At 46.9% G+C, this 23,620-nt stretch overlaps 1 pseudogene; it reads left to right on the forward strand.

Moving 5' to 3' along the window:
* The first annotated feature begins 2,062 nt into the window (after positions 1–2,062).
* The window catches only part of LOC123426012, a 35,788-nt pseudogene continuing 14,230 nt past the window's right edge, over positions 2,063–23,620 (forward strand).

The raw sequence follows: 23,620 nt of genomic DNA on the forward strand, positions 1-23,620 counted from the left end.
CCCCGCCACCATCACCATCTGCAGCGGCTGGCCTACGGTGGTGTCCACCACCATGACGGCCTTCTCGGTGACGTAGTAGAAGCGGATGTTGAATGACAATGTTGCAATGATCGCGTTGTTGCCGCGGTGATCGACGGGCAACGACGTCCACCGATCGTCGCCGGGCTTCGCGATGTACAGCGAGCACGTGCCCAAGTGGAGCGCCACGCTTGAGCCGCCGGCGAGACCGGCGCCCGACACGCGCAGGTACTCTAGGGAACACTCGTTCCTGCTCCACTGGGTGTTAGGGTTGTACACCAGCGTGGTCGCATTCGGGAGGTTGACGAGCTACCGGGTGAGCGAGTTGAGGCGGCGGACGGCGTAGGTGCGCTTGTGGCACAACACGAGAAGGCCCTCGAAGGTGGCCCCGAACACGTGCTGGTAGCGGATCTTCGGTATGTCCACCTGGATGCGCTGCCCAGTGGAGACGTTGAGGAAGTCGTGGCGCCGCCGGAGGGACCCGGAGGTCCGCGAGAGCATGATCCACCTTCGAGGATGGAACCGGTGCTCCAGGCCGCCGTTCGCGTGCTGGGAGGCGGTGCATCGCCGCCACGACTTGCACACCGCGCGGAAGCGGAGGTAGCCGACGATATTTTTCTCGAGGACGCGCTCGCCGATCAGGCCTGCCGGCCCGGCGGTCAGGTTCACCCAGTCCCTCCTGCAACGGAAACCGCATAGCACGACCGAGTTCAGTCAGATGAGATGACATATTCTTTGCTACGGATCGGCGGAATTGCGAAACTCACGTACGTACCAGTTAGGGTCGGCAGCGGACGAACCGCAGCGCCCCTGAGGCAGACTGGCGACCCAGGCGATGCGTGCACGCTTTTCTTGACGGCAATACGCTTGCACGGCTGGTTGGTTGGGCAGCGCACTGCTCGACGCCATGTTTCACAGGACTTGACGTGCGCCTTCATCGGATGATGATTTTGAGTCGTGGGTTAGGGGAGGGCTATCGGAGGATGGTATGATTTTGAGTTAGGGTTAGCCTAATATTTATAGTAATGAATTGTAATACATGACAGAGATACATGCTGACTATGACGATTATCTACTATCTATGTACTATCTACTTCTACTACCATTAAAAAAGGAAGAGAAGGCAGATCCAACTATAAATCTGCACCGTCTAATTACATCATCAACGGCCAAATTACGTTGTTAACGAAAGGACATCATTAACGAAACAATAACCCACCATCACCCGCGTTCGCCCATCGCCCAGCCCTGCACCCGCCTAGCATCCACGCCCCGCCCAGCCCCCGCACCACCGCACAGCCCTGCTGCCCCGCAGCCCAGACCGGCCCCGTCGCGCCGCCACCCGCAGTCCAGCCCCATCGCCCCGCAGCACAGGCCCACAGCCGCGATGCCGCCGCGCCGCAGCACAGCCCCCCGCCGCCTTGAAGCACGTCCCCAGCCCAGCCCCGCCGCCCTGCAGCCCATCCCCGCCGGCCAGCAGACAAGAACGGGGCAATCTGTCGCCCTGCAGCATGGCCCCCGGCCAGCCAGCCCCGCCGCATGTTGCTCTTCTCCAGAAGCATGTTCTCCTCCTGCACGTTCACGCAAATAAGAAAAAAGGTTCAGTTATGCATGTTTTGCTGCATAAGAAAAATGAGATCTGGCTGTCATGTCGATAATGTATTGTTGTGTGCACATACATGGTAAACTGGGGGGCGTCTGCCGCCATCCCCGTTGAGGCTGCTCACTTGCCCGTCCCCACACAACTGCCTGAGCCTAGCGTGAGAGCCGCCCCGTGGCTGCCTGTCGTCAACCACGTGGACTGATTCACCAACACCTTGTGCCACTTCACCTGGATCCATCACCGGTCGTCGTCGCTCTGCCCCTTTACTACCTACTCGACTCTGCCTTTGCCACCGCCACTACGTCGCTTCAGTGGAATTGTACTCCTACAACACACAGACCTTGTGTTCGACGAGGGCCTCCATGAGGACCTTGACCTGGTCTGCGGTCTGCCGCTCATGTATCATCATCACCGCCCACCAAGAATCACGATGTTAAGGCAATGGACTTCAAGTTAAAGATCCTGCTCTTCAATGAGATTGAGGTTATCGTGTTTGGCTGAAGGTTCGTTACCATTCAATTGGGTGGCTATGTAGTTGATTTCCATATAAAAGCTATACAGACTGATTACCAAAAAATCTTTTGTAGATATCCTGAGTCCGTGGGTGACGCTGATGCTGAGTGTGTTGCTGATCCCACATTTTGTTTCCACTGACAAGGACAAGGTTGCAGCTCATATTAATTAAGGTACTTTCCTTCATGGTATGACTTTGAGGGTACCCTGAACCATTCATGTGCATATATGCATTCATAGTTTTATGTGTTGCTATTTACAGGGTGGTGCCAAGAAATTTACTGCTAAGAGCGTCAATTTACAAGAGGTGTTCCCATGGTTGCATGTGGTGTTAATGAGGAGGAGAATTCTGACATCAACATTCTCTCCAATGCTAGCTACACCACTAACTTCCTTGCTCTTCTTTATAAGGATCTTGTTGTCATAATTTTGTGTTGTTCAAATAAACCGTTTGTGATTTGAATCATATGCTGATAATTTGTCTCTTTATGTTTTTTTAGTAACAGTAGGGAGTGGTGGCCCCTAACTATTTAAATTTAGAAGCCAAACCAAAAGAGTTTTGGATGGTTGTTCTTACATCAATTATTACATGCAGACTTCACAGAACAATGGGGTTAGGGAAGAAGAAAATAAATTATCTAGGCCAGTCCGCTAAAGAACTAATAACCTAAACACCTCATCTTTCTTAGCTCTCTTTGCCCATAACCTCACTATAACCATACATTTTCTTGCAACTCTCGTCTTTGAGATGACTATATTGCCGAAGAACTTTATGCTGCGAGGTGACCAAATAGTCCAGAAGATACCAATAATAATGGGCACCCAAGCAACCTGCTTCTGTGTAGCGATCCGAACTGAAACGACCAAGTCTCTGGTGTTTCTGTACCATCCCAAGATCATGTTGGTACACACACAATACATCAATGTATATATCGAGAGTTCAATCACACAGCTTTATTAATCGGATCCCATATCGAGTACTTTATTACAATAAAGATTACAATAAAGAGGCTGAAGGCAAACTCATGAGATAACTAAATGAAGACTAGCGGAAGCTTCAAAAGTAGTAGAGTCCATCTGACTCCAGGGCATATCACCGAGCGTAGATCGTGACCTCACTCCTGGTCGGAAAAGTACTCTGCAACATGACACGTTGCAGCCGTGTAGGTCAACATATTAAATATGTCGTCAAGTCACAAAAGAGATAGGTGAAAAGTATCATCTATACTACATGCATATATGGCAGGTGGGGCTTGTAAGTTTTTAGCGGAAAGCAAAGTTTTATCCTACAACGAGGGAGGGCTAAAAGCAAAATATTACTATATTGTTGGTTGTTAACGAGATGGTTCCACCAACCAATTCTCGTACCCAAGTTATCAATAATACCCACATCATTATTAATTGTGTTGAGAATTCCAGATAGTTTCAGTTCCTTCGGCTCAAGTTGTCCATGACCGTGGACACGGCTAATCGATTAGGTTTGGGTACTCTGTAGAGTTTTGCACACGTTCCCCACAACATTTGATTGCCTTCGTTGAATGTCCTCGCACTACAGAGTGTTTGAGTACCGGATGATCAAAACATGGTCTTTCAACGGGTTCCTCTGAGCCTCTGTCGGTGCCCATCCAATCCTACCGTTCTTCTACATCTCGTAGCACCGCTCGTCCAGAGTCGCCGCATTTTCCAACCAAACCAGAGCCCATAATGACTTGTGGCTGTGCAGGTAAACCTTGGGTCTTGAAGCATCCATCCATCTCTTCGTGCCTGGGTGAAGCTTTCTGTGACAGCCCGATGCCGACGTTCCAGAAGATTCCCTTTCCTTTCCGTTTTCGTCGTGTGTCTGTTTTATTTTGTCGCATCATTCGCATCATCTGCATTGCATCGGCGTCTCCGTTGCCGCCAGTTTTCAAAAGTTGCATCCGTTGTTAGTTGCCGGTTCTCGTCGTTGTCCGTTCTGAGCCCAACCGCACTCGCACGCGCCCGCAGCATCGTTCGAAACTTGTTTTTAAAATATGCGTAAAACTTCCTATGATCGGGTTGAAATTTGACGTGCGGTCGTAAATAGTTATCGCTAGACCGCCTGTTGAATTTCGTCGCGATCGGAGACCGTCTGGTACCCGAACGGTCGCCCGTAGCGGCACCATATTCGGTCTACCGTCGGACGTCTGTCGGTGTTTTAAAAATCGTTGCCGCGCCGCTTGTTCTCCCTCTCGTCTCGGGATATCCCCTCTACACAGCCACTCGTCCGTCACGCGTTCGGAATTAGTCGAATCCGACCCCGCGGTTGGAACCGGGTCGTAATTCTGCTAAACCTAGCCCCCCATTTGTTACAAATAGACCTCCTCCTTAATTTTAGGCAACCAACCCCTCTCCACGTCGGGATCCGCGCCGTCCCGAAACCCTAGCCGCCCCAACTGCTCTCTCCTCTCTCCTCCCGCGGGCCCGCCCAGGCCCATCTGGAGCCCGCCGGGCCCGGACTGCCGCCGTCGCCTCGGCCGTTCCTCCCATGGCGCCCGCAGCCCCGCGGAGCATCGCCCCTTCGCCACAGGGAGACGTGCTCGCCACTGGCCAGCAGCCGCGCCAGCCGGAGCCCCTCGCCGGCGAGGCACCTGCCGTCCCCGCCGGCCGTCGTGTCCTGCCGCCGGCCGCCCCGATTCGCCCCGCCACGTGAAAAAAACTGCAGCCCCGGCCGCCTCGCGCCGTTCCCCGCAGCTCCTCGCCGGTCGCCGCCTCGAGCGCTCGTCGGAGCACCGGCCGCTCCTCACCCCTCCAGATCCGGTGGTTCCCGGCCGGATCCCGCCGCCCCTCGTCGGTGGTCGCCCCGTGCCGTCGTCCCGCCGCCATCCGCTGCAGGGACCGAGCCGCCGCCAGGGGAGAAGCACGACGAGCCTCAACGCTCCTGTCGCGTGGGCCTCCAGCCCCCCCCCCCAAGCGGCCTGCCTCCCCGGCGCTCGACCGGGCCGGCCTCCCCAGCGCCCCGCCGGCCCATCACCTCATCCGCCCCAGGCCAGGACGCCTGTCCACCGCCGGCCCAAGAGGCCCTCCCCCAAGGTATCCTCTATTCCCGCCCCAGCGCTAGTTAGTATCCAGCGCCCCCTGTTAGGCCCCTTTAGCTTAATATTTTTTCCCTGAGAGTATATTAATTTTCAGGAATTAGACGATATTTAGATGACCGTAACATTAGAACCGTGTATCGAATCGCGATGTATTGTATATGATTTTGGCGTAGAATTTCGCGTAGAATTCGATTATCCAACTTGCATAATAGTTTGACGTCGTTTAGCGTGCCGGATGCCTAGAATAACGTGCTGTTTTTATAGGTTTCGTCCCGTAATTATTTCTCGTGCGTGTCCGGTTTGCGCGAATGCCTTATATAAAATGTTCATGCTCTAGGGACCCATTTGCCATGTACTTTAGAGCGGTCACTCGTATTTTTGCGTGTAGGGATTGCCGGTAGTTTATTTTCCCGTATATAGGAGATTATCTCGCATTAATTTGTGGCATTATTTTGTGTTGCAAACCCCACATATTTTATATGTTCCGGGGTAGAAAAATCCATGTGATTTTTCTGTGCAATTAGTTTTAGCTTTTGAGTAAGTTAGTTCGCGCGATATTTTGCTATGTTGCCCTTTGTTTAATTCGTTGGATTTATTCCGTGCGTCGTTTGACGGAGTTGTCAACTAGAGATTCGATCTTGGATGTTTGGTATAGCCTCTGGTATTTTTAGTTGCAATAGAAATGCATGTTTAGGTGTGGTTTGATTGCTCACAAGTTGCTAGAAATAGTGCTGTTTTGGACGTGCTGAAATATTTCTAAGTCTGGAATCTGTTATATTTTGTCGCTGTCTTGTCTTGCTTGTATCTTGTGATGTGTAGCTCTTTTGAGGTTGGTCCAATGGAGTTAGTTGTACCCCTTGTGTTTCTCTAGCATGCTGTAAATTTTCATGCCTTTTGGAGTCCTGTAGCTATAGTTTTTGCTGCTGTCAATATTGCTTCAGGCTGAAAACTGCACTTTCATGAGGTGTAATTTTCACTATGTCTGAAATAGTGTGTGAGAGGCTATTTTGTGTCTTCTTTTCCTAGTGCTCCTTGCTGCCATGCTAGTTGTTGTTAGTTGTTTGTAGTAGTGCTTCTTGCCCTCTTCCGTGTCATGCCTTGCTTGAGCATATCGGAGTTGTGTAGCCGTAGTTGTGGGGTGTAGAAGTAGCTATGTGGCGATTTTGGCAGATTGTAGTCATTTCTTGTTTTACTCGTAGTTGATGAACCGTAGCTCCGATTTGATCGTGTCCTACATGAAACTTTCTTAGAATCTCGTGTAGTTTCATTTTCTCTTGCTGGTTGCATGTGTTGAAGTGCTCGTAGCCGCCGTTGCACACATATTGCATTCATGCCATCATATCTTGCGGTGCTTGTAACTTTTGATCCGTAGCTCCGTTGGAGATGATCTCTATGTGTAGGTTGCTTGCCTTGACGCGTAGAATCACGTGAACCTATTTGTTTTGATGTTTAACAACTAATTAAATGCATTAGTTCAGATCTGGACAGAATTGTAAATTAACTTGCGAGGTCGTTTCGGAGGTGCTATATGACATTTCCGACCTCATTTAAACTGTCTAGATAGGTAGTTTAAGTTACGCTTCACCTCTTTCCATGTTTAACCACAGTTAATATTGTCGTGTACCTAATCGGGAGTGAACTAAATAATTAAACGTGGAGTTTCGTCAATATGCACCTCGTTGCATATTGAACTTCACTTAATGTGTAGTGTTTGATTGCGTGAATTGTCATGCCGTGACTTGCATGTATTCCGCTGCTCATGCATCATCTGTGTTGTGCATCGTGTGGTGAATATCGTGTGTTGATTCTTGTTTCCGGTTTCCTTCGTCTCGTTAGAGTTCCGCAAGCGTGTTGGAAAGTGAGGACTCGTTCGACTACGTCGGTTCGTCTGCTTCACGGAGGCGTTCTTCTTCCAAGCGGGATCTCAGGCAAGATGATCATTTCCCCAGATACCATTACTATCCTTGGCATGCTAGTTTATTGCTTCTATCATTTATGTCTCCTTGCCTACCACCTGTTAAATATCAGCCTCTCAACAATGCCATGATTACCTTCAACCTGTTTGACCTAGCAAACCACTGTTTGGCTATGATACTGCTTGCTTAACCCTGTTGGTAGCGTTGCTAGTTGCAGGTGTAGTTGCTTCCATGTGATAACATGGGTTCCTTGTTATATCACCATATTAAATGTTATTTAATTTAATGCACCTATATACTTGGTAAAAGGTGGAAGGCTCGGCCTTTCTAGCCTGGTGGTTTGTTCCACCTTTGCCCCCTTTAGTTACCGGCTACCGGTGTTATGTTCCATAAACGAGCGCTCTTAACACGATCGGGGTTGTTATGGGGACCCCCTTGATAATTCGATTTAGATTAAAGCTGGTCTGGCAAGGCCCAACTTTGGTACTACATTTGCCTAATAACCTAATAATAATGCATAGGGACCCGCCGGCACCCGCGGACTATTTTAATCAACCCCCGGGCTAGTGCTCCTCATGAGTGTTGGTCCAAAACAGAGCACTGTGCGGGACCACCGCGAGGTAACTCGAGGTTTGGCACTTGTACGCATCGCTTATCCGTCGTGTCCTGAGAACGAGGTACGCGACTCCTATCGGGATCGTCGACACGTCGGGCGGCCTTGCTGGATTAGTTTTACCTTTGACGAGATATCTTGTGCTTCGGGATTCCGGTGATGCTTTGAGTAATCTCAGAGTTGAGGTTTTCCACTAGGGAATCCGACGAAATCGCGAGCTTCGTGATTGAGGATTTCCATGCGGCTTCTGGTAATTTGTGATGGACTAGTTGGAGCACCCCTGCAGGGTTAAATCTTTCGGAAAGCCGTGCCCGCGGTTATGTGGCAATGTGGAAACTTTGTTTAACACTGGTTCTAGATAACTTGAAGTTAACTTAATTAAAATATGCCAACTGTGTGCGTAACCGTGATTGTCTCTTTCGTGAGTTCCTTCTCCGATCGAGGACACGGTGGGGTTATGTCTGACGTATGTAGGTGTTCAGGATCATTCATTTGATCATCTGTAGTTCACGTCCTCTATGCGTAGATCTTCCCCCTCTTATTTCTGGTACTCGTAAGTTTAGCCACCAAACATATGCTTAGCCGCTGCTGCAACCTCACCACTTAACCTTACCTCACCCATTAAGCTTTCCTAATCTTGATACCTTTGGAAATGAGATTGCTGAGTCCCCTGTGGCTCACAGATTACTACAACACCAGTTGCAGGTTCAGGTAAAGGTTACTTGACGCGAGCGCGTTGATTATTCATTTGGAGTTGCTACTTCTTCTTCTTCATCGATCTAGGATGGGTTTCGGGCCGGCAGCCTGGGATAGCAAGGATGGACGTCGTTCTTCTTTTGTCGTTTGTTTTCGTCCGTAGTCGGACCCTGTTCTTACCCTTGATGATGATGTAATGTACTGATGTGACTCTGATGTAGCTTGTGGCGAGTGTAAGCCAACTCTGTATATATATATATATATCTCTTCTTTTCAGTACATGTACTTGTAACGATATCCATTCTTGCGACACGACGAGATGCGCTTCTATCCCTGATGAGGCCTTCGAGCCAAATTGAGGATAGGGTCGCATCTTGGGCATGACAAGTTGGTATCAGAGCAGTACCGACCTAGGAGCCCCCTTGATTGATCAAACTTGGCCGAGTCGAGTCTAGTGAAAAAACTGCTTTGAGTCTAGTTATATATCGGAGAGTAGGATTCTTTTTTCTCCTCTTCTATGCTCTGGTGAGGGATCTTGATGTAATAATTTATTCTACTCCTCTTCTCACTCAAATTTTTTTTAGGATCATGCGGATATTTTTGGGATCTATATGATAACGATGTGATGGAGTTCTGTCTTGGTGCCTCCTGTCTAACTTGATCTTCTTCCGGGGAGTTGAGCTCCAGGGGATTCTTGAGCACATCGTTATCATTCAGATTTCTTAGTATCTTAGGACGAAGGATGTTCGTAATTGCTTCAATACTAGTAGTGGCGAGATAGCCCCGATGTCCCCAGTACTGGTGCAGATTGTTCGGGAGTACTGCCATACTTTGTATTGTTGTGATCACGAGGGTCTGTTGTAGATGAAGGTCCGAGATTCTGGTTGTGTGTTGACGGATGTGATACAGGTGACGGGTTAGTATAGGAGTTGTGTGATTATTACTCCTTGTATCCGTGTACCAGATTGCATGACCAGATATTTCGGGAATTCATAGGTGGGAATTCAAGTAGTTACTTATAGGACATTCTTCCAACAAATGCATGATGTTAGGTTGGGGTTCGACATCTAGTGGATTCGTTTGTTCACGGTCGACTTACAGTGGTACACGTTGTGTCTTAAAGAGTCCTTGTAGCTTGCTACGACTCGGGGACGCTTCGTATGTCGGGTGCACTGCCTTGCACTTGATGGCTTCTGTAAGGTTCGAGCCCGTGCGATCCTGTCCACGAAAATATCGGACGAAAATCTTCCTCATGAGTTTGTACTGGCTTGTTTCATAAGCCGCATCCTTGTTTTGTTGGAATATGGTAATTCGAGTTGCTCCGATGTCAATGGTGATTTCAGATCTTTCCTAATCTGTGTTCTCATATTTTTATGTGAATGCAATTCTTTGCTCAATCAGATTGTATTATCATTTCTTGTCAACCGGAGTCGTCGTGCTAATTCTTTTTCAACCGGTGTGTTTCTCTTCAAGTAATCATATCCTATCCAATTTTGCAAGATCATTCTCTCATTTTATTCCGGAGTTCATCTCATCCGTCCCAAGTTGTCTTTGTTTTTCCCCGCCCTCCCGCCCTTTTTCTTCAGTGATTGGATTTCATCCAACTGCATTTCATTTCAGTGATGCTTCCGCTATCTCTTCTTTCTTTCGTAACCGGTGATTCATCGCGAAGATTCTCAGGACCTTCGTGCTCATCTTTATTCAATCTTGTTATCTTTCTGGTGAACTTAATTCAGTTGTCCGTTTTCATCATATCCTATTTATCCTTGTAATTCTTTCCTATGTTAAATTCTTATGAGCATATCTTGTTTTTCATTCCTCTCTTTTCATCCGGAGCGTTGAAGATATTTCAGTAGTTTCTCGTTTTCAATTATTTTAATTATTTCGAGGTGCTAACCTCATCTAGTTCTGTTCATACCGGTGCAATATCAATCTTTTCAACGATCTTTTCAACGGTGGTTTCTTCGAGTGGGCCCATAACCCACAGGTTCTTTCCCAAGATCTTATCTGGCTTTTGTAATCTTTCCCGGAGACCTCTATATCTTTTCAACTGTGACGTAAGTATGAATTTCATCAGTCATATCCCTTCTTCAAGACCTGTTGGAATTAATTCTCATAGTGGCTCAACCTTTCTTTCTTCATTATTCCGGAGTGTCTCAGTAGTTCTTGGTGTTGTTCCTCGTCATCATTCTCAGCTTGCAAATCCGAAGGAGTGTTTCTCTCAATCTTGGTCCATTCTCTTGAGGATTCATCATTTCAGGTTCGTCTTATCATCTTGAATTTGTCTCCAATCATGAGATTCTATTTCTTGTTATCCGGTGCTTCTCTGAGTTGTTTTTATTTCTCGATCCTCCGAAGGCCATCATTTCCGAAGATTCTTCGTTCTCAGCTTTCAGCTTTCATCCTCGATTCTTCTCAATTGTTGTCTCTTCGTTCGTCTCTCGTTTATCTGGTGCCTTGTTCAAGTTTCTCTCAGGTGGCTTATGTTCTCTTCATTCTCATGTATCTCCATTAATTCGTGGTGTTCCCATTTAATTGGAATTCTTACCGGTGCTTCCTTCAATTTTTGCCTCAAGTGGTGCTTTCCTCTCTGTTTCTCCAAGATTCATTTCTAGTAGAATAAGTGGTACGCTAAATCCATTGCTTGTCATCAGTTTAACTTGATGAAGGATAAGCTTAACATAATTCTTATTCTTGTTCATAGTGATTTCAATTCTTCTTTCGGAGGACTCATGATATCAATTCTTTTCTCAAGTGCCTATATTTCTTTTCCGGAGTTCCAAGTTTTCTCAAGTTTCTCTTCGTGAAGCTTCATCGAAGACTTTGCAAGGCTCCAATCTTATTCTTTCATCCTTCATATCTTTGCATCATTCATTTGTATACGGAGGTCCATCATGGTGGTTCATCAAGGTTTCAATCCATTCTCAAGTGTTCTTCAAGATTCTTGTTGGAGAACCTCAACTATCCTTTCTCTTGCATTTTTATGTGCAATCTTTCTTTCGTTATCCTTTGAGGTGGTATTATAGCATTCTTGTTAGTGTAGGAGTCTTGAAGAGATTTTATTTCAAGAATGATATAATTAAATCCACCAATTCTTTGATCATGAAATATTTTCAACCCATGATTTCTTCATTTGAGCTATCTTGGTTTGGATTTCACCTAAAGCTTTTCCTATGGATTACACTATCATGGTGCTTGTCATTAATCCAAGTTCTCAATGCATCCTCTTGGTGTAAGAGATTGTCCATATCTTGTTTCTCCCAATCAATCCTTGTTTCTTTAGTGGTTGGTTGTCACCTCATATATGTTGAGATGATCTTCTTAAGCCCACTACTATCTTGTTCCTTTCGTTGTTGTTTTCCAACAATTTCGTTCAATTCTTCTTGCAAGGGTGCTTGCCAAGTTCGTTTGAGGTAGTAGTTGTCATTCTCCCTTCATTCTCTTCTTGCGTATGAGCTAGTTCCTATTCTATTGTTCCGGAGGCATTGTGATGTTGCTCTTTTGGGTCTATTTTGTTGTTCTATCAAGATCATGGTTTCCCTTGCTCTATTGTACTTGTTTGTTGTGATTATTGTCTATTTCTCCTACCTTTTCATATTTTTTGTCCCATTTTCCTACCGAAGTGTTGCCGAAATTTTCCGTGAATTCTTGCTTCTTTCTCATATCATTCTTCATCTCTTTGCAACCTTCAAGGATCGTTGGTTTCACTCGTTTGTCAAAGAAGCGACTAAGTTTTTACCTCTTGTTCCTTCTCATCCTCTTCCCCTTTCATTCTTGGATCTCGGGGCGAGATCTTCTTGTAGTGTAGGAGAGTTGTGACAGCCCGATGCCGACGTTCGAGAAGATTCCCTTTCCTTTCAGTTTTCGTTGTGTGTCTGTTTTATTTTCTCGCATCATTCGCATCATCTGCATTGCATCGGCGTCTCCGTTGCTGCCAGTTTTCAAAAGTTGCATCTGTTGTTAGTTGCCGGTTCTCGTCGTTGTCCATTCTGACCCCAGCCGCACTTGCACGCGCCCGCGGCATCGTTCGAAACTTGTTTTTAAAATATGCGTAAAACTTCCTATGATCGGGTTGAAATTTGACGTGCGGTCGTAAATAGTTATCGCTAGACCGCCTGTTGAATTTCGTCGCGATCGGAGACCGTCTGGTACCCGAACGGTCGCCCGTAGCGGCACCATATTCGGTCTACCGTCGGACGTGTGTCGGTGTTTTAAAAATCGTTGCCGCGCCGCCCGTTCCCCCTCTCGTCTCCGGATATCCCCTCTACACAGCCACTCGTCCGTCACGCGTTCAGAATTAGTCGAATCCGACCCCGCGGTTGGAACCGGGTCGTAATTCCGCTAAACCTAGCCCCCCCCATTTGTTATAAATAGACCTCCTCCTTAATTTTAGGCAACCAACCCCTCTCCACCTCGGGATCCGCGCCGTCCCGAAACCCTAGCCGCCCCCACCTGCTCTCTCCTCTCTCCTCCCGCGGGCCTGCCTAGGCCCATCTGTAGCCCGCCGGGCCCGGACTGGCGCCGTCGCCTCGGCCGTTCCTCCCATGGCGCCCGCAGCCCCGCGGAGCATCGCCCCTTCGCCACCGGGAGACGTGCTCGCCACCGGCCAGCAGCCGCGCCAGCCGGAGCCCCTCACCGGCGAGGCACCTGCCGTCCCCGCCGGCCATCGCGTCCTGCCGCCGGCCGCCCCGATTTGCCCCGCCACGTGAAAAAAACTGCAGCCCCGGCCGCCTCGCGCCGTTCCCCGCAGCTCCTCGCCGGCCGCCGCCTCGAGCGCTCGCCGAAGCACCGGCCGCTCCTCCCCCCATCCAGATCCGGTGGTTCCCGGCCGGATCCCGCCGCCCCTCGTCGGTGGTCGCCCCGTGCCGTCGTCCCGCCGCCATCCGCTGCAGGGACCGAGCCACCGCCAGGGGAGAAGCACGACGAGCCTCAACGCTCCTGGCGCGTGGGCCTCCAGCGCCCCCCCAGCGGCGTGCCTCCCCGGCGCTCGACCGGGCCGGCCTCCCCAGCGCCCGGCCGGCCCATCACCTTATCCGCCCCAGGCCAGGACGCCTGTCCACCGCCGGCCCAAGAGGCCTTCCCCCAAGGTAGCCTCTATTCCCGCCCCAGCGCTAGTTAGTATCCAGCGCCCCCTGTTAGGCCCCTTTAGCTTAATATTTTTTTCCCTGAGAGTATATTAATTTTCAGGAATTAGACGATATTTAGATGACCGTAACTTTAAAACTGTGTATCGGATCGCAATGTATTGTATATGATTTTGGCATAGAATTTCGCGTAGAATTCGATTATCCAACTTGCATAATAGTTTGACGTCGTTTAGCGTGCCGGATGCCTAGAATAACATGCTGTTTTTATAGGTTTCGTCCCGTAATTATTTCTCGTGCGTGTCCGGTTTGCGCGAATGCCTTAGATAAAATGTTCATGCTCTAGGGACCCATTTGCCATGTAATTTAGAGCGGTCACTCGTATTTTTGCGTGTAGGGATTGCCGGTAGTTTATTTTCCCGTATATAGGAGATTATCTCGCATTAATGTGTGGCATTATTTTGTGTTGCAAACCCCACATATTTTATATGTTCCGGGGTAGAAAAATCCATGTGATTTTTTCTGTGCAATTAGTTTTAGCTTTTGAGTAAGTTAGTTCGCGCGATATTTTGCTATGTTGCCCTTTTGTTTAATTCGTAGGATTTATTCCGTGCGTCGTTTGACGGAGTTGTCAACTAGAGATTCGATCTTGGATGTTTGGTATAGCCTCTGGTATTTTTAGTTGCAATATAAATGCATGTTTAGGTGTGGTTTGATTGCTCTCAAGTTGCTAGAAATAGTGCAGTTTTGGATGTGGTGAAATATTTCTAAGTCTGGAATCTGTTATATTTTGTCGCTGTCTTGTCTTGCTTCTATCTTGTGATGTGTAGCTCTTTTGAGGTTGGTCCAATGGATTTAGTTGTACCCCTTGTGTTTCTCTAGCATGCTGTAAATGTTCATGCCTTTTGGAGTCCTGTAGCTATAGTTTTTGCTGCTGTCAATATTGCTTCAGGCTGAAAACTGCACTTTCATGAGGTGTAATTTTCACTATGTCTGAAATAGTGTGAGAGGCTATTTTGTGTCTTCTTTTCCTAGTGCTCCTTGCTGCCATGCTAGTTGTTGTTAGTTGTTTGTAGTAGTGCTTCTTGCCCTCTTCCGTGCCATGCCTCGCTTGAGCATATCGGAGTTGTGTAGCCGTAGTTGTGGGGCGTAGAAGTAGCTATGTGGCGATTTTGGCAGATTGTAGTCATTTCTTGTTTTACTCGTAGTTGATGAACCGTAGCTCCGATTTGATCGTGTCCTACATGAAACTTGCTTAGAATCTCGTGTAGTTTCATTTTCTCTTGCTGGTTGCATGTGTTGAAGTGCTCGTAGCCGTCGTTGCACACATATTGCATTCATGCCATCATATCTTGCGGTGCTTGTAACTTTTGATCCGTAGCTCCGTTGGAGATGATCTCTATGTGTAGGTTGCTTGCCTTGACGCGTAGAATCACGTTAACCTATTTGTTTTGCTGTTTAACAACTAATTAAATGCATTAGTTCAGATCTGGACAGAATTGTAAATTAACTTGCGAGGTCGTTTCAGAGGTGTTATATGACATTTCCGACCTCATTTAAAATGTCTAGATAGGTAGTTTAAGTTACGCTTCACCTCTTGCCATATTTAACCACAGGTAATATTGTCGTGTACCTAATCGGGAGTGAACTAAATAATTAAACGTGGAGTTTCGTCAATATGCACCTCGTTGCATATTGAACTTCACTTAATGTGTAGTGTTTGATTGTGTGAATTGTCATGCCGTGACTTGCATGTATTCCGCTGCTCATGCATCATCTGTGTTGTGCATCGTGTGGTGAATATCGTGTGTTGATTCTTGTTTCCGGTTTCCTTTGTCTCGTTAGAGTTCCGCAAGCGTGTCGGAAAGTGAGGACTCGTTCGACTACGTCGGTTCGTCTGCTTCACGGAGGCGTTCTTCTTCCAAGCGGGATCTCAGGCAAGATGATCATTTCCCAGATACCATTACTATCCTTGCCATGCTAGTTTATTGCTTCTATCATTTATGTCTCCTTGCCTACCACCTGTTAAATATCAGCCTCTCAACAATGCCATGATTACCTTCAACCTGTTTGACCTAGCAAACCACTGTTTGGCTATGATACTGCTTGCTTAACCCTGTTGGTAGCGTTGCTAGTTGCAGGTGTAGTTGCTTCCATGTGATAACATGGGTTCCTTGTTATATCACCATATTAAATGTTATTTAATTTAATGCACCTATATACTTGGTAAAAGGTGGAAGGTTCGGCCTTTCTAGCCTGGTGTTTTGTTCCACCTTTGCCCCCTTTAGTTACCGGCTACCGGTGCTATGTTCCATAAACGAGCGCTCCTAACACGATCGGGGTTGTTATGGGGACCCCCTTGATAATTCGTTTTAGATTAAAGCTGGTCTGGCAAGGCCCAACTTTGGTACTACATTTGCCTAATAACCTAATAATAATGCATAGGGACCCGCCGGCACCCGCGGACTATTTTAATCAACCCCTGGGCTAGTGCTCCTCATGAGTGTTGGTCCAAAACAGAGCACTGTGCGGGACCACCGTGAGGTAACTCGAGGTTTGGCACTTGTACGCATCGCTTATCCGTCGTGTCCTGAGAACGAGGTACGCGACTCCTATCTGGATCGTCGACACGTCGGGCGGCCTTGCTGGATTAGTTTTACCTTTGACGAGATATCTTGTGCATCGGGATTCCGGTGATGCTTTGAGTAATCTCAGAGTTGAGGTTTTCCACTAGGGAATCCGACGAAATCGCGAGCTTCGTGATTGAGGATTTCCATGCGGCTTCTGGTAATTTGTGATGTACTAGTTGGAGCACCCCTGCAGGGTTAAATCTTTCGGAAAGCCGTGCCCGCGGTTATGTGGCAATGTGGAAACTTTGTTTAACACTGGTTCTAGATAACTTGAAGTTAACTTAATTAAAATATGCCAACTGTGTGCGTAACCGTGATTGTCTCTTTCGTGAGTTCCTTCTCCGATCGAGGACACGGTGGGGTTATGTCTGACGTAGGTAGGTGTTCAGGATCATTCATTTGATCATCTGTAGTTCACGTCCTCTATGCGTAGATCTTCCCCCTCTTATTTCTGGTACTCGTAAGTTTAGCCACCAAACATATGCTTAGCCGCTGCTGCAACCTCACCACTTAACCTTACCTCACCCATTAAGCTTTGCTAGTCTTGATACCTTTGGAAATGAGATTGCTGAGTCCCCTGTGGCTCACAGATTACTACAACACCAGTTGCAGGTTCAGGTAAAGGTTACTTGACGCGAGCGCGTTGATTATTCATTTGGAGTTGCTACTTCTTCTTCTTCTTCATCGATCTAGGATGGGTTCCGGGCCGGCAGCCTGGGATAGCAAGGATGGACGTCGTTCTTCTTTTGTCGTTTGTTTTCGTCCGTAGTCGGACCCTGTTCTTACCCTTGATGATGATGTAATGTACTGATGTGACTCTGATGTAGCTTGTGGCGAGTGTAAGCCAACTCTGTATATATATATATATATATATCTCTTCTTTTCAGTACATGTACTTGTAACGATATCCATTCTTGCGACACGACGAGATGCGATTCTATCCCTGACGAGGCCTTCGAGCCAAATTGAGGATAGGGTCGCATCTTGGGCGTGACACTTTCCGCAAGAGGTCATGGCGCTTCTCCATGCATCCCGGGTCCTTCGCTGGTTTATCCCAGGGAGCCCATCTGAACCGTCCTTCACCTAGAGTTCCATTACATCATGAGGTCTCGAAAATCTTGACATATCCGGTCTTGATTATTAAAATTTTCTCACAACACTCGTGATAGACACTCAACCAAAACCCTGTCTACTTAAGCATAGCAAAATAACATGTATGGTCCCGGGCCAAGTAGCAAGGGTGATGGGTGCCTACCACATGATACTACATCAAGAACCAATTTTTCGAGTTCCTACTTAGCATGCAATAGGTGAAGAAAGGTTGATCTAGAATGCGTATAAAACATAGGAAATATGATCAACGTGACTTGCCTTGCTGACGACTGTCGAACTCGAATGCTTCTAGATAACGAGCTTCACACTCCGGGTGATCTATCGACACAAACAAATTCACACAATAAGCACCACAATGACAAGTAATCGAAATAAAGCATCTAATAAGGAATAGCTATAGCACAAGGAGTAAAATTGTCTTTCCATAACCAAATAAGAATCTGTTTTGGTGAAAACCCCAAGATAAAATATCTTAAAAATGCTGAAACTTAACCTACTTATGAATAAGATCACTAGTGACGAATAGCAAAAATAATCAATTACAAATCTATTTTTAAACTCCCGGTACTCATAAAATAAGATTTGAATCAAATCTGTTTTAAATCAAATTTTATAAATTCAAACATAGTCAAATTTTATATTTTCATGAACTACATAAACTTTATGATCTAATGCAAAAAGAATCACCTTAATTGGATCTATAGATTAAAAGTTATCAAGAAAAGAAAAACAGAACTATTTCTGTTACAGATTTAGAATAGAAAAGGGAACGCTGACATGGCATGCTCTGATTGGTCTAGACCTGTGCGCTGCTAGAGCTAATCTAACAAATGGCCGATATGTAAAAAAATGCTTCGGTTAAGTAAATAAATTAACCGACTGGTCGGTTCTTTTTAAGGAACCGAAGTGGTAAGTCCCTGTCTAATCTACACCGTGTGCCCTAGATCCTACGGTGGGAAGAAAAAGAAAAAAAAACATAAGGGGGAAAGAGACCTCACCGTGGCAGGGAGGTTGGCTGGCCGGAGGTGATGTCAGCGTGGGGCTTGGAGGTGGTGGAGCTCGGGGTTGGGGGGGGGGGAAGGGAGTGCGGTGGGGTGAAGGAGGCTCCTGGCGGCGTCAGGAGGTGCGGGGAGGCGCGGTAGGGGCGTCAGGCTTCTCCTGGAGCTCGGCTCCGGTGAGCTGTGTAGGGGGGTGACGAGGCGGCGAAACGGGGCTGGGGCGAGGGGAATGGGGTGCGGCCGGGGTGGGGGGGGTACTTATAGGGGGCGAGGGAGGCGCGGGGAGGTAGGAAATCCGGAGATCGGGGGGGGGGGGAGGAAACTTCCCGTGGGCACCGGCCATGGCCAGGAAGGATAGTGGCGCGAGGTTAGGGGTGACGGGGTCTGGGCTGGATCCGATTTGCCAGCGTCGCGAGCGGAAGTTTCCTAATAAAAATATTTTATTCCTTTTTTGAAAAACAGGAAATAAAAACGTATAAAAGGAAATAGGATATACTCGGAATATAGGGGTATTATATATCAAAATTATCAGAAAAATAAATCCAGTAAGATGGACATTTTTCCACGGCCAAAATAAATACTTGAGAAAAAATGTTTTTAAGAAAATCCCTAAGTTGGTTTATTTACTTTTTGCAAATATTTTTCAAATAACCCCTTGGGTTTTATGGTTCAAATATTTCAAAGAATTGCCCCTGGCTTGGAGGGTCATGTTCCTCCTCTCTTTTTCTTGCTTGGTAAGATAATATTCCTGTCATTCCATGAGTGAAGAAAAATAAAATGCAAAGCAAAAGTCGAAAGAAATGCAAATGCCACCTTTATTAAAATCAAAATGCATAGATGCTTAGCTACAATTGTAAAACATTCCAAATTAGGAAATTTGGGATGTTACAAACCTACCCACCTTAAAATGAATCTCGCCCTCGAGATTCGGGTTGGCTAGAAAATAGGTGCGGGTGGTCTCGACGGAGATCTTCTTCTCGTTCCCAGGTGGCTTCTTCCTCGGTGTGATGACTCCACAAAACCTTGCAAAACTTGATGATCTTGCTGCGAGTAACTCTGTTGGCAGTCTTGAGAATCCTGACGAGTTTCTCCTCATAAGTCAGATCACTGTCAAGCTGTATGGCCTCTAGGGGCACTGTATCTCTCAGCGGAATGTCAGTTATATCAGCATGGCATTTCTTCAACTAGAAAACATGGAAAACGTCATGAACTCCGGACAATCCTTCCGGCAATTCCAACTTGTATGCAACTTCGCCTCTACATTCAAGAATTTTGTAGGGGCTAATGAATCTGGGTGCTAACTTTCTTTTTACACCAAACCTCTTGATTCCTCGAAGTGGGTACACACGAAGGTATGCTCGGTCTCCCACTTCGTATGTTACTTCCTTGCGTTTGCTATCAGCATAACTCTTCTGTCTCGACTGAGCTATCTTGAGTCAGTCACGAATCAGCTTGACCTTCTCTTCAGAATCTCGGATAAGGTCGGGACCAAAAAGTTTTCGGTCTCCAACACCATCCCACATCAATGGTGTTCTGCACCTCCTTCCATATAGATCTTCGAAAGGGGCCATCTTCAGACTTGTCTGATAGCTATTGTTGTATGAGAACTCGGCGTAAGGCAAATTATCGTCCCAGCTAGACCCATAGTCTAGTGCGCAAGCTCTCAACATGTCCTCCAGAATCTGATTGACTCTCTCGGTCTGTCCATCGGTCTGTGGGTGAAAAGCTGTACTAAATTCCAATCTCGCTCCCAAGGTTTCGTGTAGTTGGTGCCAAAACTTTGACGTGAATTAAGTTCCTCTATCTGACACGATACTCCTCGGAACTCCATGCAGACATACGATCCTGGTCATATAGATCTTGGCCAGCTTAGCACTCGTGTAGGTAGTCTTCACGGGAATGAAGTGAGCTACCTTGGTCAAACAATCGACCACTACCCAGATAGAATCATAACCTGAACGGGTCCTGGGTAATCCTGTGATGAAGTCCTTACCAAGCTTCTCCCATTTCCACTCGGGTATCAGCAAAGGTTGAAGTAATCCTGCTGGCTTCTGATGCTCGGCTTTTACTCGCTGACAAACATCGCATATTGCTACAAACTCGGCAATGTCCTTCTTCATTCCTGTCCACAAGAAATTTTCCTTCAATTCCAGATACATCTTGTTGTTTCCTGGATGTATCGAGTATGGGGAATCGTGGGCTTCCTCAAGTATCAACTTCTTGAGTTCAGGATCATTAGGCACATATATGCGGTCCTCAAACCATATAGTTCCATGTTCATCCTCACGAAAACCTTTAGACTTCCCATCATTCATTCTTTGCTTAATCTCAGCTATTTCCTTGTCTGTCTTCTGAGCTTCACGGATTTTTCCGGTCAAGGTGGACTGAATTTCCAGCGTGGCCACATATCCTCTTGGGACTATCTCCAGTTTGAGCTCTCTGAGATCGTCGGCTAACTCCTGGGGTAATCCTCCCGCTATGAGTGTGTTCACATAACTCTTACGGCTCAAAGCATCTGCTACAACATTTGCCTTCCCTCGATGATAATGCAATCTCATGTCGTAGTCCTTGATCAACTCTAGCCATCTCCCCTGTCTGAGGTTCAACTCCTTCTACGTGAAGATATATTTTAGGCTCTTGTGATCAGTGTAAATATCACAACTATGTCCTATAAGGAAATGTTTCCACGTCTTGAGTGCGTGTACTACGGCTGCGAACTCCAAATCATGCGTGGCATAATTCAACTCATGAGTTCTGAGCTGTCTGGATGCATAGGATAGAACTTTTCTTTCTTGCATGAGTACTCCTCCGAGTCCTTGACGAGAAGCTTCACATTCCTCGGTCCAATTATACATGGACTCTTTCTTCAACAACTCTGTCATGGGCTTGGCAATCTTTGAGAAATTCTCGATAAACCTCCGGTAATATCCGGAAAGTCTGAGGAAACTGCGGATCTCCTTAACTAAAGTGGGTGCTACCCATTCGGTGACTGCTGCAACCTTGGCAGGATCCACTGCTATTCCATCTCCCGAAATAATATGTCCAAGGAATCCGACTTCCTTCAGCCAAAATTCACATTTGCTGAACTTCACATACATTTGATGCTCTCGAAGTTTCTCCAAAACTAGACGCAAGTGTTCCTTGTGTTCTTCCTCGTTCTTGGAGAATAACAGTATGGCATCGATGAACACCACGACAAACTTGTCCAAGTATTCCATAAATACCTTGTTCATCATACTCATAAAATATGCCGGAGCATTAGTCAAACCAAATGACATGACTGTTTACTCATACAAACCATACCTTGTCGTGAAGGCTCTCTTGGGTATATCTTGTTCACAAATTTTCTGCTGATGATACCCGGACCGAAGATCGATCTTGGAGAACACTCGGGCTCCAACTAACTGGTCAAATAGATCGTTGATCATCGGCAAGAGACATTTGTTCTTGATGGTCGCCTCGTTCAACGCACAATAATCAACTACCATTCTCAAGGATTTATCCTTCTTTTCAACCAAGAGAACTCGGGCTCCCCGAGGTGAAGAACTCGGGCAAATATACCCCTTGTCCAGCAAGTCCTTAATTTGCTTCATGATTTCCTCTAAATAATTTGCGGGCATCCGATAGGGTCTCTTGGATATTGGGGCTGTTCCGGGTAATAGCTCAATCAGGAACTCAATCTCCCTATCCGGTGGCATGCCCAGCAATTCCTCCAGAAATACATTTGGGAAGTCTTGTACAATCGGCACTTGCTCCTGAACTACTCCCGTGAGAGAATTTACCCGTTTACTCTGTGACGGGTGATGGGATACGTACTTAATCGTTTTTTGCTCGGGGGTGGTGAGCAAAATAGACTTAAGGGCACAATCAATATTTCCTTCATACTTGGCCAACCAATCCATGCCTAGGATTACATCCAATCCCTGAGACTCTAATACGATGAGGTCGGTGGGAAACTTATGGTTCCCAATGTTGAGACTCAATGTATGGCATCCTATCCCGGCTGTCATCATGCCTCTTGGGGAACTGACCTTAATGGGCTGGCTCAGGGTTCTAGTTGGTAAACTATACTTTTCCACAACTACCCTTGATATAAATGAATGTGTTGCACCAGAATCAAATAGTACCAATACTGGACGTGAATTTAGCAAAAACTTACCAACCACTGTATCGAGGTGATCATAGACCTCTTCAACATCAATGTGGTTTACCTGAGCTCGGGGAAAAGGATTGTGGTTCCTTGCTGCTGAGTTGCCATTGCCGTTTCCATTTCCCTTCTTGTTCTGGGGACATTCAGTGGCATAGTGTCCCGTCTTCTGGCACTTGAAGCAGGTGATATGGTTCAGATCCTTGTGAGCTAGAGCGAGATGGTGCTGAGTGCCATTACCTCCATTACCATTCTTGAAATTTCCACCATTGCGGTTGTTCCAATTTCCTTCATGGTTGTGGCCTCCATGGTTGTGTAATGGATGGTTATGCTGGACGTGTCCTCCAAACTTACCGGCTCCTGCTCCAGTGTTCCCTGGATAGGGGTTGTAACGAGGCTCTGCTGAACGCCAGAATTGAACTTCCCATGTCCATACTTCCGTTTGCGGTTCTCCATCGGCCGTTGTTTCCCCTCCAAGATGAGGGCCTTATCTACCAGTTCCTGGTAGTTGTTGAAGTTGGCCACAGTCAGCTGAATGCTCAACTCATCCTTGAGTCCTTCCATGAACTTCTCCTGCTTGGCCGCATCATCAGCCACATCTCCGGGTGCATATTGGGCAAGCATGCTGAATTCATCAACATACTGAGCCACAAAGCGAGTTCCCTGGCGTAAGTTGCGAAACTCACGCTTCTTCAGACTCATGGCTCCAGCTGAGACATGAGCGGTGCGGAAGGCTTGCTTGAACTGCTCCCAAGTCACTCCAACAATGGGGTATGTGGTGGTGTAGTTCTCCGACCAAGCAGTTGCGGGTCCTTCGAGTTGTTGCGCGGCTAAGCGTACCTTCTCATCTTCAGTAAATCCAGCAGTGATTAGTTCTCTCTCCATCTTGCGGAGCCAATCATCTGCCACAATGGGCTCAAGGCTGTTGGAGAAAGTTGGAGGGTTCAACCTCAGAAAGCGGGTGAGATTGTCGGCCTGGGGTGGATGATGGTGGTTGTTGTTGTTCTGATTCTGAATGAGCAACTGCATCAGGGTGTTCTGTTGTTCGATCAACTGAGCAAGTTCCGGTAGGAAGATTGAAGCAGGGTCACGTCTTGGAGGCATCTGGTGTTTGTAGAGGGATGGGATTAGCATAGAACAAGGGTCTAAAGAGTAATTACACTACCCATATGAAATGCAACAAACAATTATCACGCCACACATTTATTCATTAATCACCTCAAAAGGTTCAAT

The sequence above is a fragment of the Hordeum vulgare genome, chromosome 2H (genome assembly GCF_904849725.1).
Source record: "Hordeum vulgare subsp. vulgare chromosome 2H, MorexV3_pseudomolecules_assembly, whole genome shotgun sequence".
Lineage (NCBI taxonomy): Eukaryota > Viridiplantae > Streptophyta > Magnoliopsida > Poales > Poaceae > Hordeum > Hordeum vulgare.